Here is a 15480-nt window from a genome sequence, read left to right as displayed (position 1 = left end):
TTCATTATTACACTATTGGCAGTGTGACCAAAGGTGAGGCAATTCAACTGAATTCACACTGTCCTCTCACTCAAGCTCCCATAATGAAGACTGACTGCAAATTGAAACAATAGTGTGTCTGTCTCTTATTCAGTCTGTATTTAGCAGCTTTAACAACAGCCACGGAATCAGTCGTTTATTTCTTTGTTTTTGCTTTTTTGTAGTCAAACTTCATTTTTTATTTGTTGGTTCTTCTCGTGTCACCCGTTTTAAAGATTTAAAGGTGCCCTAGAAAAAAAAATTGAATTTACCTTAACATAGTTAAATAACAAGAGTTCGGTACATGGAAATTACATACAGTGAGTCTCAAACTCCATTGTTTCCTCCTCCTTATGTAAATCTCATTTGTTTAAAAGACCTCAGAAGAACAGGCGAATCTCAACATAACACAGACTGTTACGTAACAGACGGGATCATTAATATGTACGCATATATCATATATTGCATATACCATGTTCAAGGCATTACACAATGAGCAATAATAACTGACATGATCCATGATATCATGATATTTTTAGTGATATTTGTAAATTGTCTTTCTAAATGTTTCATTACCATGTTGCTAATGTACTGTTAAATGTGGTTAAAGTTACCATCGTTTCTTACTGTATTCACGGAGACAAGAGCCGTCGTTATTTTCATTTTTAAACACTTGCAGTCTGTATAATACATAAACACAACTTCATTCTTTATAAATCTCTCCAACAGTGTAGCATTAGCCATTAGCCATGGAGCATATAGCCTCAAACTCATTCAGAATCAAATGTAAACATCCAAATAAATACTACACTCACATAATCCGATGTAGGCATGCAGTATGCATGACAAACACTTTGTAAAGATCCATTTTGAGGGTTATATTAGCTGTGTGAACTTTGTTTATGCAATGATAGAGTCGAGAGCTCGGGAGGGGGCGGAGAGCGCGAGCAATTAAAGGGGCCGCAGCCTGAATCGGCGCATTTCTAATTATGCCTCAAAAAAAAATCTATGGGGTATTTTGAGCTGCAACTTCACAGACACATTCAGGGGACACCTTAGACTTATATTACATCTTGTAAAAAAAACGTTCGATGGCACCTTTAAAGTAATAGTTAATCCAAAATCAGAATCTGTCACAATTTTTCACTGTCATATTGTTCCAAATATTTATTATTTAGTATGTATTATTCCAAATATGTATTATTTCAGTGTTATTTTAGTATTATTTATATACTACGATAGTATTTATACTACGATAGTATTTATTAATTTGAATTAGCCTTTATATTATAAGTTTTTTGCTTTTGTCATTTTTATTACTTTTTTAAATATTTGTAATTTTGTTTTATTTAAATTTTTACTATTTTTGTACTTAAACTTATTTTATTTAGTTGCCAATGCATCCTTTCTAATTTCAGTTTTTCATCTAATATTTTTATTTTAATTTATTTTATTTCAGCTTCATTTCAATTGACATTTTTTTTAGTTTTAGTTGTCAATAATTAACAACATTTAACTGTTTTTTCTTTTTTAAATGTGGAAAAAATGTGTTCAGCAGAATATTCATGCTGCACTTTTTTCAATACATTGAAAGTGCAAAAGCATCATAAAAACAGTCCATGCAACATTTCTTTTAATGCAGTACTATTCACGAGTCATTTCATAGCTTTGTTTGAGGAACAGTTTTAAGCCATTAAAATTCACTTGAATCTTCAATAAGATTTTGAAATACACTTGATGAATTCAGGCAAAATTTGTTTTCAAATCTCAGTTTGATTTCTCATAAAGATCCTTATATCTTTTATAGAGCACTTCTGGTGACGTTCATCACATCTCCACTGCTATTATGACGTTAACAAAGCCCTCATTTAAAATCCTCTCGTTGGTCTCATACCGCCACATCACCGTGGTCTTTAAAATCTTTAATCTGAGTAAGCTGTTGCGTGCAAGAGAGGAGTTTGGCCTCATATGTTTCCTGCTTTTTTGGGGAATTTGAAAGTAGGGGATGCATCAGCCGGTCCTTCCCTCCCAGTGACCTGACAGAAAGACCAGGGGCTCTGGGACAAGTCTCTCCACATCGAAATCAAGTTAAGATGTTTCACAAGAGGGTGAGGTCAGGTTCGGATCTCGGTTCACGCTGGGGCATTTTGGCGCGTGAGACGAGGAGTGGAATGCAGTGGATGGCTCGAATATACAGTTGGACCCCGTGAACAGCTTGTAGCAGTTAGTGATGTCAGGAGAGAGAAAAACAAACACAGAAAGCTTCAAAGACCAAGCATATCTCTTTCATTAATTCATTTCTGATTTGTTTCCCCTCATTTCCTTCTTGTTCTCACTCGTCTTCTCCATTCTGTGTAGCGACCTTTCAATTTGTTCCTCGTTACCTTTGCCAATTTTTTTTATTTAATGTAGTCATAGTATACCTCTCATTTCCTATTGAGTTTTTTAAACCTGATTGGCAGCGCTGTGCTGGCCCTCAGATGACTTTCGCCAGGCCTAGATGCTTTTTGAAGTTTTATGTATTGTTAAGCCAGGTCTGAATTGAGGTAATGATAGATTCCTCCAGATTATGGTATCCTCAAGCAAACTTTGCATGCTTAAAAGGGAACGATGGTAATTGTATCCATTAAATGGTTACATTGCCTTTCATTAACTTAAATGACAGATCAAAGACTTTGTTCATAGTCTTTGTTTTATTATTTCTGTCATTTTACATGTTTACAACAAATTCACAACACAAATTTGCCTCGCTGGCCTTGATCCAGGTATCTTAGGCTGAGGCCATCTGTTCATCTCTACTGAAAGAGCACGACATCTATAGCTTTACTGTTTCTGAACTTAAGACTGCATTTAAATAACTCTTTACCGGCATACATTAAAGGAGTATTCAGGGTTAAATGCAGCTTAAGTGCTTCTGTGGCCAGGAAATAATAGAAATCTATAAGGCGAATATAGTTACAATCACTATGTAGTCACTAGGGGTGTAAAGGTACATGTATTCGACCTGAACGGTCACGTTATGGACGTCACGGTTCGGTGCATACAGTCAGATGACGAATATAGTCAATCACAGGCAATCCACACTCCAATCCTGAAGGGGGCGTGTGTGGTAATGCAATGCTGTTTGCTGACCTTCACAACAGGAAAAAGAGCAGAAGAAGAAGAGACAATCTATGCACCAAACCAAAACTAGAGTTCGGATGGCACGCAAGAGCTTGCTAGTAGCCTATACGCTGAGTTTCGATTCATTTTTGTGACGTGCTCTACTAACTTCACGGAAAGGAAAGCGCAATATTTTGTTTTTATTGTGAGTGTACACAAATAAAAATAGACCCTTTACAGTTTCAAATGATGTCTTAAGGCCAGTTCGGAACCAAGAACGATATAAGATATAAGATCTGACATTGCGTAGAAATTAATTGCAGAGGGCCAGAAAAAGACACCACTGTTTGACAATTCAAACCCCCTTTTCAAGGATACTTTAAAGAAAATTGATATATGGAAAATAATCGTCCATACCCTCCGAATAAATGGTGAGAAGTGTAAACAATGAGATCATTATGCCAGGCTAGCAAACACTGTAACATAAAATTACCTCAATTATCTACATGTAGCACTAAAACTAGACGAAAACATTATCTTTCTTCATTTGAAGTTGCTGTGAAAAGGGCGAAACTAGGCATTGTTTTTATTCCACTATATTGACTTCATCAGCTAAATTTACTGTTAGTTTGAGCCCGATCACACGAAACTGCATATCAATAATAAGGGTGTGTAATCTTGTGGAATGTAAATGCCAAAATGAGTGTTGGCGAGCATATGATACACAGTTTTTCGCTTGCATAGATACACACTTAATGGCGTATTATATGCACAAACCCCACACCACTAATCCTACCCAAGTCTACCGAGCATGTTATAAAAACGCCATAAAGTGCGTATCACATGCATGCGAAAAACTGCGTATCATATGCACGCCGAAACTCATTTTGGCGTATATATTCTACGAGATTACACACGCGTACTATTGATACGTATTCTCATGTTATCGTGTTGGTTAGATTAGATCGATTACACTAGCTATTCACTTGAAACATAGCATGGTGAGGAGGACATCTGCTGGTTAAAGCTGTGTAAATGCAAGAAGAACAGCAAAAACAAAGTGTTATAAACACTTTGAAACTGCAGTGTGTGCGCTTAGAATAAACAGGCCGTTATCATTCGTTGGTGTAGACGCAAATATATTTATCGGTATAGTTATCTTTATATTTATCGTTCTTGGTGTGAACGGGGCTTTACTCTTATCTGTATGAGCATAAACGAGAGAGTACTTTAAGTGGTTTCCGCTGTTATACAATATTTTGCATTGTGCCGATTTGTGTCGTGGAAGTGTCACTATTACAGACCAGTAAGGAAATATGTGTGTCCTGGAAAGGGGAAGCCTCCGATGATGCTTCACTGGCTATTTCCCTGTGGAAAGGTGAAGTTTTTCCCTTTCTCACTCATCTTTCAATCAATTCCTTGATTTCTTGAAAAAGCGTAATATTGAACTTTGTGCATCCGCCATTATAACCACATGCTAATGAACTCAAGCGCCAAAGAAAACGAATCTCTGCACAAGTTTTATTTTTATTATTCTATTTATTTTGTATTTTTATGACACGAAAGATGCTTTTCAGTTTTGCAGCTGATTGTGACCAAATACCTTTTGTATTTAATTAGCCATACAAAAAAATATGACCAATGCAAGAGTGTGTCCTGTTTACTGCTTAGTGCTTAATACACTAAAGGAGTATAATTTGCACTACTGTCTATTCAAAAGAAAAGAAAAGAAACCCAGCATTGGGGATTTGTAGCTTTTTCCTGTTGTACCAAACTCGTATTGAGCCGTGACTCCTGTGTACTGTTATACTCCTAATAGTTACTATAATTAATTCCCATTGTTAATGTCGGAAGAGCTTAACCTATAATTCTGCTTTAATCAGGGTGGTTTGGGGGCATAATTCAAATATACTCTTTTTCTGAGATTCTAGACAGGCTTAGATGGAACATGTGCCATTTGTGTATGTCCAAACTGTGTAGCATACCACACATTTCATCACGCTGGTGCGTATAGGTTTTTGGAGTTGTTTTCGCAGCCGACTGCGGGGCCGATATTTTTGTCAGTGTGTGTTCGTTATCCTCCCTGATGAGCACCATTGGATGTGTTTGTAGAATGTATGTGTGTACGTGACAGGGCAGGGTTGCGAGGTCAGTGGTGGGTTGGCTGGTAGACAGGTGACAGCTGCTCCCACAGCTCAGACTGCAGTCAAGTGGAGACAGCACAGACTGTGTGTTGTTCTGCCCTAAACACAACAAACATACACAGGGCAACCATAAACATAAATCATAAATAAAAGGCCAAACCTTTGCATATGAAATCTCAATTGAGTCTGATTTTCCAATGATAAATTAATACAGTTGTATTCAGTTATTAGTTGAAAGCATGATCATCAGGTTGCACATATTCATGCAGCTTGAGTGCTGTTGTCATTAAAGCAGAAAGGGGACCAAGAGTAAGAATTATGTTGCCATGCATCCTAAGAACATTAAATCCCCTTGCTCTTACCTATGTTTTGATGTGGCATCCCAACATCAAAAGTCAGACCACATCTGAAGTTTCCCAGATCTAAAGTTCTGTTGATAGTCGAGCACAGTTTTAAGCTCCATTCATTATAACTGCTCATTATAACTCTTGGTAAAACTCTTTGTGTGTTTTACTGAACAGCCTCAGTTTCAGTTGAATCCCACTTCATGTAAAAAAAAAAAAAAATCTTTAATTTTTTAGAAAGGGTTTGACATTTAAATAACTAGAAACCTTGCAGCCTGGAACAGGACAATGGTTTTTACCCAATATATTTCCTCTTCATTACCATTTGTCGTTGGTTGTCTACATTTGTTCTGGTTTGTAGAAACACTTCTACATACTCAAAGGTCCTTCATTGTCCAACACAATCTTCAGGAACACCTATATGGTTATAAAGAAGGATATTTCTGGTATGTCTGTAATCTGACAAATCTGCTTATTATTTTATTTTATTTTTTGTTTGAAGAATTTTATCAGAAACTGCCGGTATTAATATATTCAAATACAAACCCGATTCCAAAAAAGTTGGGACATTGTACAAACTGTGAATAAAAAGGAATGCAATAATTTACAGATCTCATAAACTTATATTTTATTCACAATAGAATATAGATAACATATCAAATGTTGAAAGTGAGACATTTTGAAATGTCATGCCAAATATTGCTACACATTTCAAAAAAGTTGGGACAGGTAGCAATAAGAGGCCGGAAAAGTTAAATGTACATATAAGGAACAGTTGGAGGACCAATTTGCAACTTATTAGGTCAATGGGCAACATGATTGGGTATAAAAAGAGCCTCTCAGAGTGGCAGTGTCTCTCAGAAGTCAAGATGGGCAGAGGATCACCAATTCCCCCAATGCTGTGGTGAAAAATAGTGGAGCAATATCAGAAAGGAGTTTCTCAGAGAAAAATTGCAAAGAGTTTGAAGTTATCATCATCTACAGTCCATAATAGCATCCAAAGATTCAGAGAATCTGGAACAATCTCTGTGCGTAAGGGTCAAGGCCGGAAAACCATACTGGATGCCCGTGATCTTCGGGCCCTTAGACGGCACTGCATCACATACAGGAATGCTACTGTAATGGAAATCACAACATGGGCTCAGGAATACTTCCAGAAAACATTGTCGGTGAACACAATCCACCGTGCCATTCGCTGTTGCCGACTAAAACTCTATAGGTCAAAAAAGAAGCCATATCTAAACATGATCCAGAAGCGCGGGCGTTTTCTCTGGGCCAAGGCTCATTTAAAATGGACTGTGGCAAAGTGGAAAACTGTTCTGTGGTCAGACAAATCAAAATTTGAAGTTCTTTTTGGAAAACTGGGATGCCATGTCATCCGGACTAAAGAGGACAAGGACAACCCAAGTTGTTATCAGCGCTCAGTTCAGAAGCCTGCATCTCTGATGGTATGGGGTTGCATGAGTGCGTTTGGCATGGGCAGCTTACACATCTGGAAAGGCACCATCAATGCTGAAAGGTATATCCAAGTTGTAGAACAACATATGCTCCCATCCAGACGTCGTCTCTTTCAGGGAAAACCTTGCATTTTCCAACATGACAATGCCAGACCACATACTGCATCAATAACAACATCATGGCTGCGTAGTAGAAGGATCCGGGTACTGAAATGGCCAGCCTGCAGTCCAGATCTTTCACCCATAGAAAACATTTGCCGCATCATAAAGAGGAAGATGTGACAAAGAAGACCTAAGACACTTGAGCAACTAGAAGCCTGTATTAGACAAGAATGGGACAACATTCCTATTCCCAAACTTGAGCAACTTGTCTCCTCAGTCCCCAGACATTTGCAGACTGTTATAAAAAGAAGAGAGGATGCCACACAGTGGTAAACATAGCCTTGTCCCAACTTTTTTGTTGATGCCATGAAATTTAAAATCAACATATTTTTCCTTTTAAAATGATACATTTTCCCAGTTTAAACATTTGATATGTCATCTATGTTCTATTCTGAAAAAAATATTGGAATTTGAAACTTCCACATCATTGCATTCTGTTTTTATTCACAATTTTTTTTTGTTCAAAATATATTTATATATGGGGGGATTATTTTCAGAATTTAAAGGTGCAGTATGTAAGAATTTTGCAGTTAAATATCTAAAAACCACTAGGCCCATGTTATATATTTTGTTCACTTGAGTACTTACAATATCCCAAATGTTTGCAAATATTTGTGAATCCTGAGAAAATTGCAATTTTATGGTGCGTTCACACTAGTCATGTTTGGTTCGATTAAAACGAACCCTGGTGCGATTGCTCGGTTAGTGCGGTTCATTTGAACATATGTGAACGCTGCCATCCGAACCCTGGTGTGCACCAAACAAGCGGACCGAGACCGCTGAAATATGGGTCTCTGTCTGCTTCCAAACAAACTCTGGTGCGGTTCGAATGATATATGAACGCAACACGGACCAAAGACATGTAACCGAACCACAAACAGGAAGACGAGACCCTAAAAAGGACAGAATCCTCACGCATGTAGGTTTATATATATATATAAGACGAGTCACACAGGTACTGGGCTACTCTGCAGCAGTTGCCGTCCTGCGTGGTCTAAAATGGTCCGAATATAAATGCTTATTATAGGTGTACCGTAGTGATTCATGATAAGACAAACCAGTTAATTTTCAAAATATGTTGTTTTACAAAAGGGCTTTTCACACTTGAATAACCCTGGGTCATTCTAAATGGAATCCTGGGTTATCTTTCTTCATGTTTCACACTGCTCATAATTTACCCGGGGTTAACAATTAATCCTGGGTATTTGTAAACTGACATTTCACATTGTACATTCCTAAACCCTGGGTTATTGTTCTTATTTGCATATTTGCGGTGTCAGTGTCATTGATTGGATGAATGCATCACGTGACCTGTTTACATAGTTCTAGCATTGCCCTTGTATTGCAGACTGTACTATCGAGTTTATACTGTTTAAACTATCTCTTCTTCACTCAAATTTTCACGTTTTCTGTCAGCATTTGACATTTTTCCTCTCAAATGCAGAATTTACTGTTTATATACAATGCGCAGTGTTTCCATGACAGTCTAAAGCATGTGAATATGAGTATGTGATTGGTTGTCTGTTGCTAAGCATCTAACTTGACTGTAACATTCTAACACCACATCGTTTCACATTGTACAATTTTAGCAACGCAATGCAGGGTTTACACTGCAAAAGTGGTGCTAACCCTGCTCTTGTAATCTAAATTACAAGTGTGAAACGTTCCTTTACCCGGGGTTAAAAGTAGAGTTAAGAACGACGATAACCTGGGGTTAAGCACAGTTTGAAAAGCCCAGAATGTTTACACTGTTTTTTTCTATACATTGAAAGTCAACATTGGTCCTCACTGACATTCATTGAAAGGACAAATATTCCACAGAAGAAAGTCAAACGGGTTATGAATGAAATGAGGGTGAGTAAATGATGACAATGATGATCATTTTTTAGTGAACAGAACAGTCCCCTTGGGTCTTGCAGGTAAACTGGCGCACCCTGCTCTCTGTTTTCTGATTGACGTAAATGACTCTTTAACGATCTCAATGTGAATTGAAATGGGTGATCCTCTGGTCTCAGCAAATTTGATATTCAAGCAGTCAGCCAGATTGCAGTGTACTCTGTCTCTCTCACTCTCTCTCTCTCTCACACACACCCTCTCCTCTCTGTCTTTGTGTGTGTGGTGGTATTCTTGCAATTACAGGGTGGGTAGGGGAACAGGCAGAAGGAGAGCCTGCACCCATACAGGCAAGATATAATAGCAGAGGTTTACCACTAGTATGCAGCTGCCAAGTTTTCAAAATTTCAGCCACTATTTATTGCCTCCATAGACCCACTTTTTATGATATGGTCTCGTACACCCATTCTATGTATTTTAAATAGTATGGGTTTTACCTTGTGTTTTGATGGTATGAATAGTTCTTAGTGCAGCCATTTGTACAAGCAGCATTAACTGCCATAAGAAAAGCTTAGTGTCTCGATTAACAATTTTTCCATCTGAAATGCAGCAATTTGCGGGCTTTAATGACTGAGGAGATTTTTATTTTCACTGCCCGGTGTTTCTCTCAGAAAGCTGTTTTGCACAGCTCCTTATTCTGTAGCCTATAATTTTTCTATGTTTTCCAGTGATCTTCATGGAAACATGTTCATTTGTTTTGTTTTCAGAACACCATGATTTTTTGCATGAGGCAGTGTGCTGTTGTTTACTAACCAAAATTGACCGTTAAAGGAAGAGTTCACCCAAAATTGAAACTTCTGTCATCATTTACTCACCCTTATATTGTTCCAAAGCTGCATGACTTTCTCTCTTCTGTGGAACACAAAAGATCCAGTGTTGTTTTGGACCCAATTGGCTTTGTTTCTTCAAATGATCAAATTTTGTGATATTTCTCATCTTTCAACAAGCTTAGTGACTTACTAGGGAGGATACCAAGATAGCACATGGAATGGAAGTAACGTATCTGTAAAGCTGTGTTTACATGAAGCAATGCAGAACCATAAGTTCATCCACTAGAGATAGCTTTACAGCTTAAATATCAACATTTTTAAAGGGGACCTATTTGGACATAAATGTGTGTTGGCAGTGTGTGTACACAACCACCCTATAATGATAAAAATCCAACCACTCCTTTTTTTTTCAATTCCCATAAATCATAAGTAGTGTCTCAGAACAAGCCGTTTTCAGATCCTTGGCAGAGTGATGTCACATTAGCCACAGGCCCCGCCCACAAATGTTGACCAACACTGCCATTTTAACATAGAACCACCCTGAGCAAGTTCCCAGCCAGTTGTAAACAGTCCGCCATTGCTGCACTGACGAGAATGTCTCCCAAGCATTTTAGGTGTTCTGTTGCTGGATGGATTAATCCACATACTGTAGCTCTCTCCATTTACTCCTGAAATCTGAGCCGCTGAAGACGAGGTGGATTAATTTTGTTTTCAAAGTAAATGCTCCCTCAACTCTACCGAAATTCATTTATGTCTGCGTGAATCATTTCACACCGGACTGCTTTGTGAACGAATGTCAATACAAAGGGACAATACAAAACAGAAGTTGTGCTAAAAATGTGTTACTCAAGGATGGATCAGTAAACTCTTCGTGATCCAGCATACAGTCTCCAGAGTGATACTGGATACGGCAGTAATGAAGGTGAGAGCACTTTATTACAGTTCATCTGAGTTGATTTCGGGAGGTGCTTAATAAACTGGTAAACTTTATATCCGTAAAAGGCATAAGTCTTTATATATTTGTTTACTGTTAGTTAGTGTAATTCGCTGTGTATGTTGATGATAATGCAAGGGAGAGAGAGTTTATGGATAACATTTTAATGCACACATGCACTGTGTTTTATTAAGCACTTACAGTGATTTCTAGAGTGAAAACGGACGCTTCATCTTTTGTGTGAAGTACAATAAACATCATAAAACTCATCGGTAAAGTCGAACGGGGTCCGATACAACAGGCTTGTACTAATATAGTGGATAAAAACAAGAAGAAAAAATAAATTATAACCGTAATTAAACTAAACTATACCTGTTCTATCTCCATGCAGCACATATTCACAGTTTCTGACAATATAGTGCGTCTTGACTGAATCCTGACATTGAAGAATCAGCTCTTGAAGCTCCGCCCTCTTAGGCCGAGCGCAGCAGCTCATTTGCATTTAAAGGGCACACACTGAAACAGCATGTTTTTGCTCAACCCCAAAAAGTGGCAATTTTAACATGCTATAAAAAATTATCTGTGGGGTATTTTGAGCTAAAACTTCACATACACACTCTGGGGACATCAGAGACTTATTTTACATCTTGTAAAATGGGGCATAATAGGTCCCCTTTAATGGAAGAATTCATGTAAATGATTTAACAGAAAAATTAATTCTGTTTTTAAACCCTCCAGTACACCTTCTTCTTTGACTTTCCTCATAATTGCATTGTTGTGCATCATGCATTTTCCATTTCCTTTTTTCTCTTCTTTTTGCAAACTCAGGGATGAGTGAAAATTATTCTCTCTGGTAATCAACAGCATGTCACAAATGCTTTCTACAGTACAGTGATTTGCAATTCGTACTGTTCTAGTATTATTTTTAACCCTGTAAAGCCTGACATATCAAAAATGAATAGAGTATGAACCTTTATATTATATTATATTATATTTTATATTATATTATATTATATTATATTATATTATATTATATTATATTATATTATATTATATTATATTATATTATATTATATTATATTATATTATATTATATTTAGTGCTTAATCGAATCTAACAAGTTTATTATAATATGTGTGTGTGTGTGTGTATATATATTATATGTGTGTGTGTCTGTATATACACATACATATATACAGTATCTCACAGAAGTGAGTACACCCCTCACATTTTTGTAAATATTTTATATCTTTTCATGTGACAACACTGAAGAAATGACACTTTGCTACGATGTAAAGTTGTGAGTGTACAGCTTGTATGACAGTGTAAATTTGCTGTCCCCTCAAAATAACTCAACACACAGTCATTAATGTCTAAACCGCTGGCCACAAAAGTGAGCACACCCCTAACTGAAAATGTCCAAATTGGGCTAATTTAGCCATTTTCTCTCCTCTGTGTCATGTGACTTGTTAGTGTTACAAGGTGTCAGGTGTGAATGGGGAGCAGGTGTGTTAAATTTGGTGTTATCGCTCTCACTCTCTCATACTGGTCACTGGAAGTTCAACATGACACCTCATGGCAAAGAACTCTCTGAGGATCTGAAAAAAAGAATTGCTGCTCTACATAAAGATTGCGTAGGCTATAAGAAGATTGCCAAGACCCTGAAACTTCCACTCAGATTCCTCAGGTTCCACTCAGAACAGGCCTCGCCATGGTCGACCAAAGAAGTTGAGTGCTTGTGCTCAGCGTCATATCCAGAGGTTGTGTTTGGGAAATAGACGTATGAGTGCTGCCAGCATTGCTGCAGAGGTTGAAGGGGTGGAGGGTCAACCAGTCAGTGCTCAGACCATACGCCGCACACTGCATCAAATTGATCTGCATGGCTGTCGTCCCAGAAGGAAGCCTCTTCTAAAGATGATGCACAAGAAAGCCTGCAAACAGTTTGCTGAAGACAAGCAGACTAAGGACATGGATTACTGGAACCTTGTCCTGTGGTTTGATGAGACCAAGGTAAACTTATTTGGTTCAGATGGTGTCAAGCTTGTGTGGTGACATTGGCTTAATGTAGCACCATCTTGTATATGTTACATATTACCACGCTTGTTTGTACAGCTTATTTTTAACAACTTCCCTTTTTTCTGTGCTTCTAATATGTACAGCTGCTTTGAAACAATTACCAATTGTAAAAGCGCTATATAAATAAATTTGACTTGACTTGACTTGACTGGTGGAAACCAGGTGAGGGTTAAAGCAATGTTGGAAAATAATGGTGCCCAGACAAATTATTGAAACTTTGGGCCCAATTTGGACATTTTGTACTCACTTTTGTGGCCAGCGGTTTAGACATTAATGTCTGTGTGTTGAGTAATTTTGTGGGGACAGCAAATTTATACTGTTATACAAGCTGTACACTCACTACAAAACTGTGAGGGGTGTACTTACTTCTGTGAGATACTGTACATGTATAAATACACACATTTACATAATATATATATATATATATATATATATATATATATATATATATATATATATATATATATATATATATATATATATTTAATAAAATATATACAGTACACACATATTACGTAAACAAACTTCTATGTTAGATGCAATTTATCGCGATTAATCGACAAAACTAATTATATTATATCATATATTATATATCGTGATTAATCGATTCTAACAAAAGTTTATTTATATATATATATATGTATATGTGTGTGTGTGTGTGTGTGTGTGTGTCTGTATTTTTATATTATATTATATTATATTGTTTTTATGTTTCATTTAATACATTAGGCTTTTATGGTAATTTTTTGATCACAACAAAAATAACTTTTTACAGTATCATTAAAAGTTTGGGGTCAGTAAGTTTTTTTTTTTGTTTGTTTTTTGTTTTTTTAAGTTAACACTTTTATCCAGCAAGTTTAAAACTAGAAAACCATAAAAGACTTCTTACAAAAACAATATCTTACCGACCCAAAACTTGTGGATGTACACATTCTTGAGATTTTTCTGCAGAAGCATTTAGAGGCATTTATTTGGACAAACAACTGTGCAGTCATTTAGAAGTGCATTAGCACATTGATAGCTTTAAAGCTAACAAAACTCTTGACTTTGATATCAAATGAACCCCTGATGGACTCCTCTTCCCAGCACCTTTTTTTAATCAATCTCTGCCATTGTAATGTTAACTGCTAGCTCACCAGAATATCATGTTTACATGTATCAGCAAATAACTCCATCGTGTTCAAATAAACATGCAAAGGGCAGAGACGCAGATTAAAGAGTCCCATTAAACAGTAAAAGAACTCCCAAATTGGCTGTTTGTGTTTTTCATCTTGTTCCAGCGACTTTTATTAGACAAGGTGCTCAGACGGTTAACGGAGAGGACAGTCGGAGCATCCCGCGGCGTGACGCGGGGGTCTGTATGGTGCTCATTATCAATGTGAAGCACGGGCTGTGTGGCACAGCACTCCCAGCCTGCTGCAGTTGAGAAGGAAGGCCTCCCGCATGGGGCGTAATTAAGGCTGGGGAAAACACGAGCCCTCATTATCTGCCTTACTGGATCTCCTACTACTGTACTTTAGTTATGACCTTTCAAAGGTTCTCCTGATGGAAGTGATGTCAGCAAGATTAGACAGATGGAACTGTTTAAGCGCATATAACATTTTAAACTGATTCACAGTGTAATATATAAAGGTTTCTGTGAGATGCTTTTAAACTGCTTTGCATTATTTATACAAAGTTCATAGTTTCAGTTCTTGAATCAAGAGTGTCAATATAACACTGGTTTGTGTCACTCCACTTGTCTGTGTTTGTTCTAGACAGACTGTCAGTTTGTGCATTAGTGGTGGGCACTTTTCGATGACTCTTTTTGCAAATTACAGTTAGTAGGTGTAGTATGTACGAATCACTGAATCATTCAACAAATATATTTCAAAACACAGATTCATTCAGGAATGAAGCACCACTTCTGTGTGTTGTTCGAAGACACTGTGGTTTTGACTTTGTTTGGAACTATTTGTGTTGGTGGAGTAAATAAATAAATTTGGTTGAACTGTATCATGCTACCTCCTTGTTAATACATAGCTTATAAGAAATGGCCCAAGCTGTTGTTTCTAGTTCAAACATGACATTATTTGATTAGTAATGGAGACTTGGAAACAAGGTTTTTATTAATCAGGGGAAAAAATCATTAAAAATCTGGAGCTTTATTTTTAGTAACAGCATTTTGTCCATCATATAATACGTTTTTAAATTAATTGCATGCCATTTATCAACACAAGCCATCCAGCATTTATTAATATGATATTCTAATATCGATCTAGCTTACTGCAGTGTGTAACAAGTGTCTCGCAGCAGCCGCCAAGTAAACGCACAGAGTAACGTTATAACATAATTTTCAATGCACTCAAATGTATCTAATATGATAAACAGTGCTGCGTTACACCACATACGCTTAACAGGATGAAGCGGAAGCGGCGACTGCGGCATAATAAAAGCTCCTCTGCTCTCGAGCCGTGTCATGCTCGTCTCTCATTAGCAATCGCTCCAGCGGCCTTGTTCAGCTCAAACATCACTTGGCCTTGCGCTGCTTCATACTACAATAACGTTAATAATCTCATTCATGAACATAATTTCTGCCCG

At 37.2% G+C, this 15480-nt stretch overlaps 1 protein-coding gene across 1 annotated transcript in view; it reads left to right on the top strand.

The window, feature by feature from the left end:
• The window catches only part of nectin3a (nectin cell adhesion molecule 3a), a 50325-nt gene that overhangs the window by 20763 nt on the left and 14082 nt on the right, over positions 1 to 15480 (top strand). The window lies entirely within an intron of this gene.

Source organism: Chanodichthys erythropterus, chromosome 17 (genome assembly GCF_024489055.1).
Source record: "Chanodichthys erythropterus isolate Z2021 chromosome 17, ASM2448905v1, whole genome shotgun sequence".
In the NCBI taxonomy this organism is placed as follows: Eukaryota; Metazoa; Chordata; class Actinopteri; order Cypriniformes; family Xenocyprididae; genus Chanodichthys; species Chanodichthys erythropterus.
Note: the sequence above shows the minus strand (reverse complement) of the source record. Positions and strands in the feature narration are given on the sequence as shown.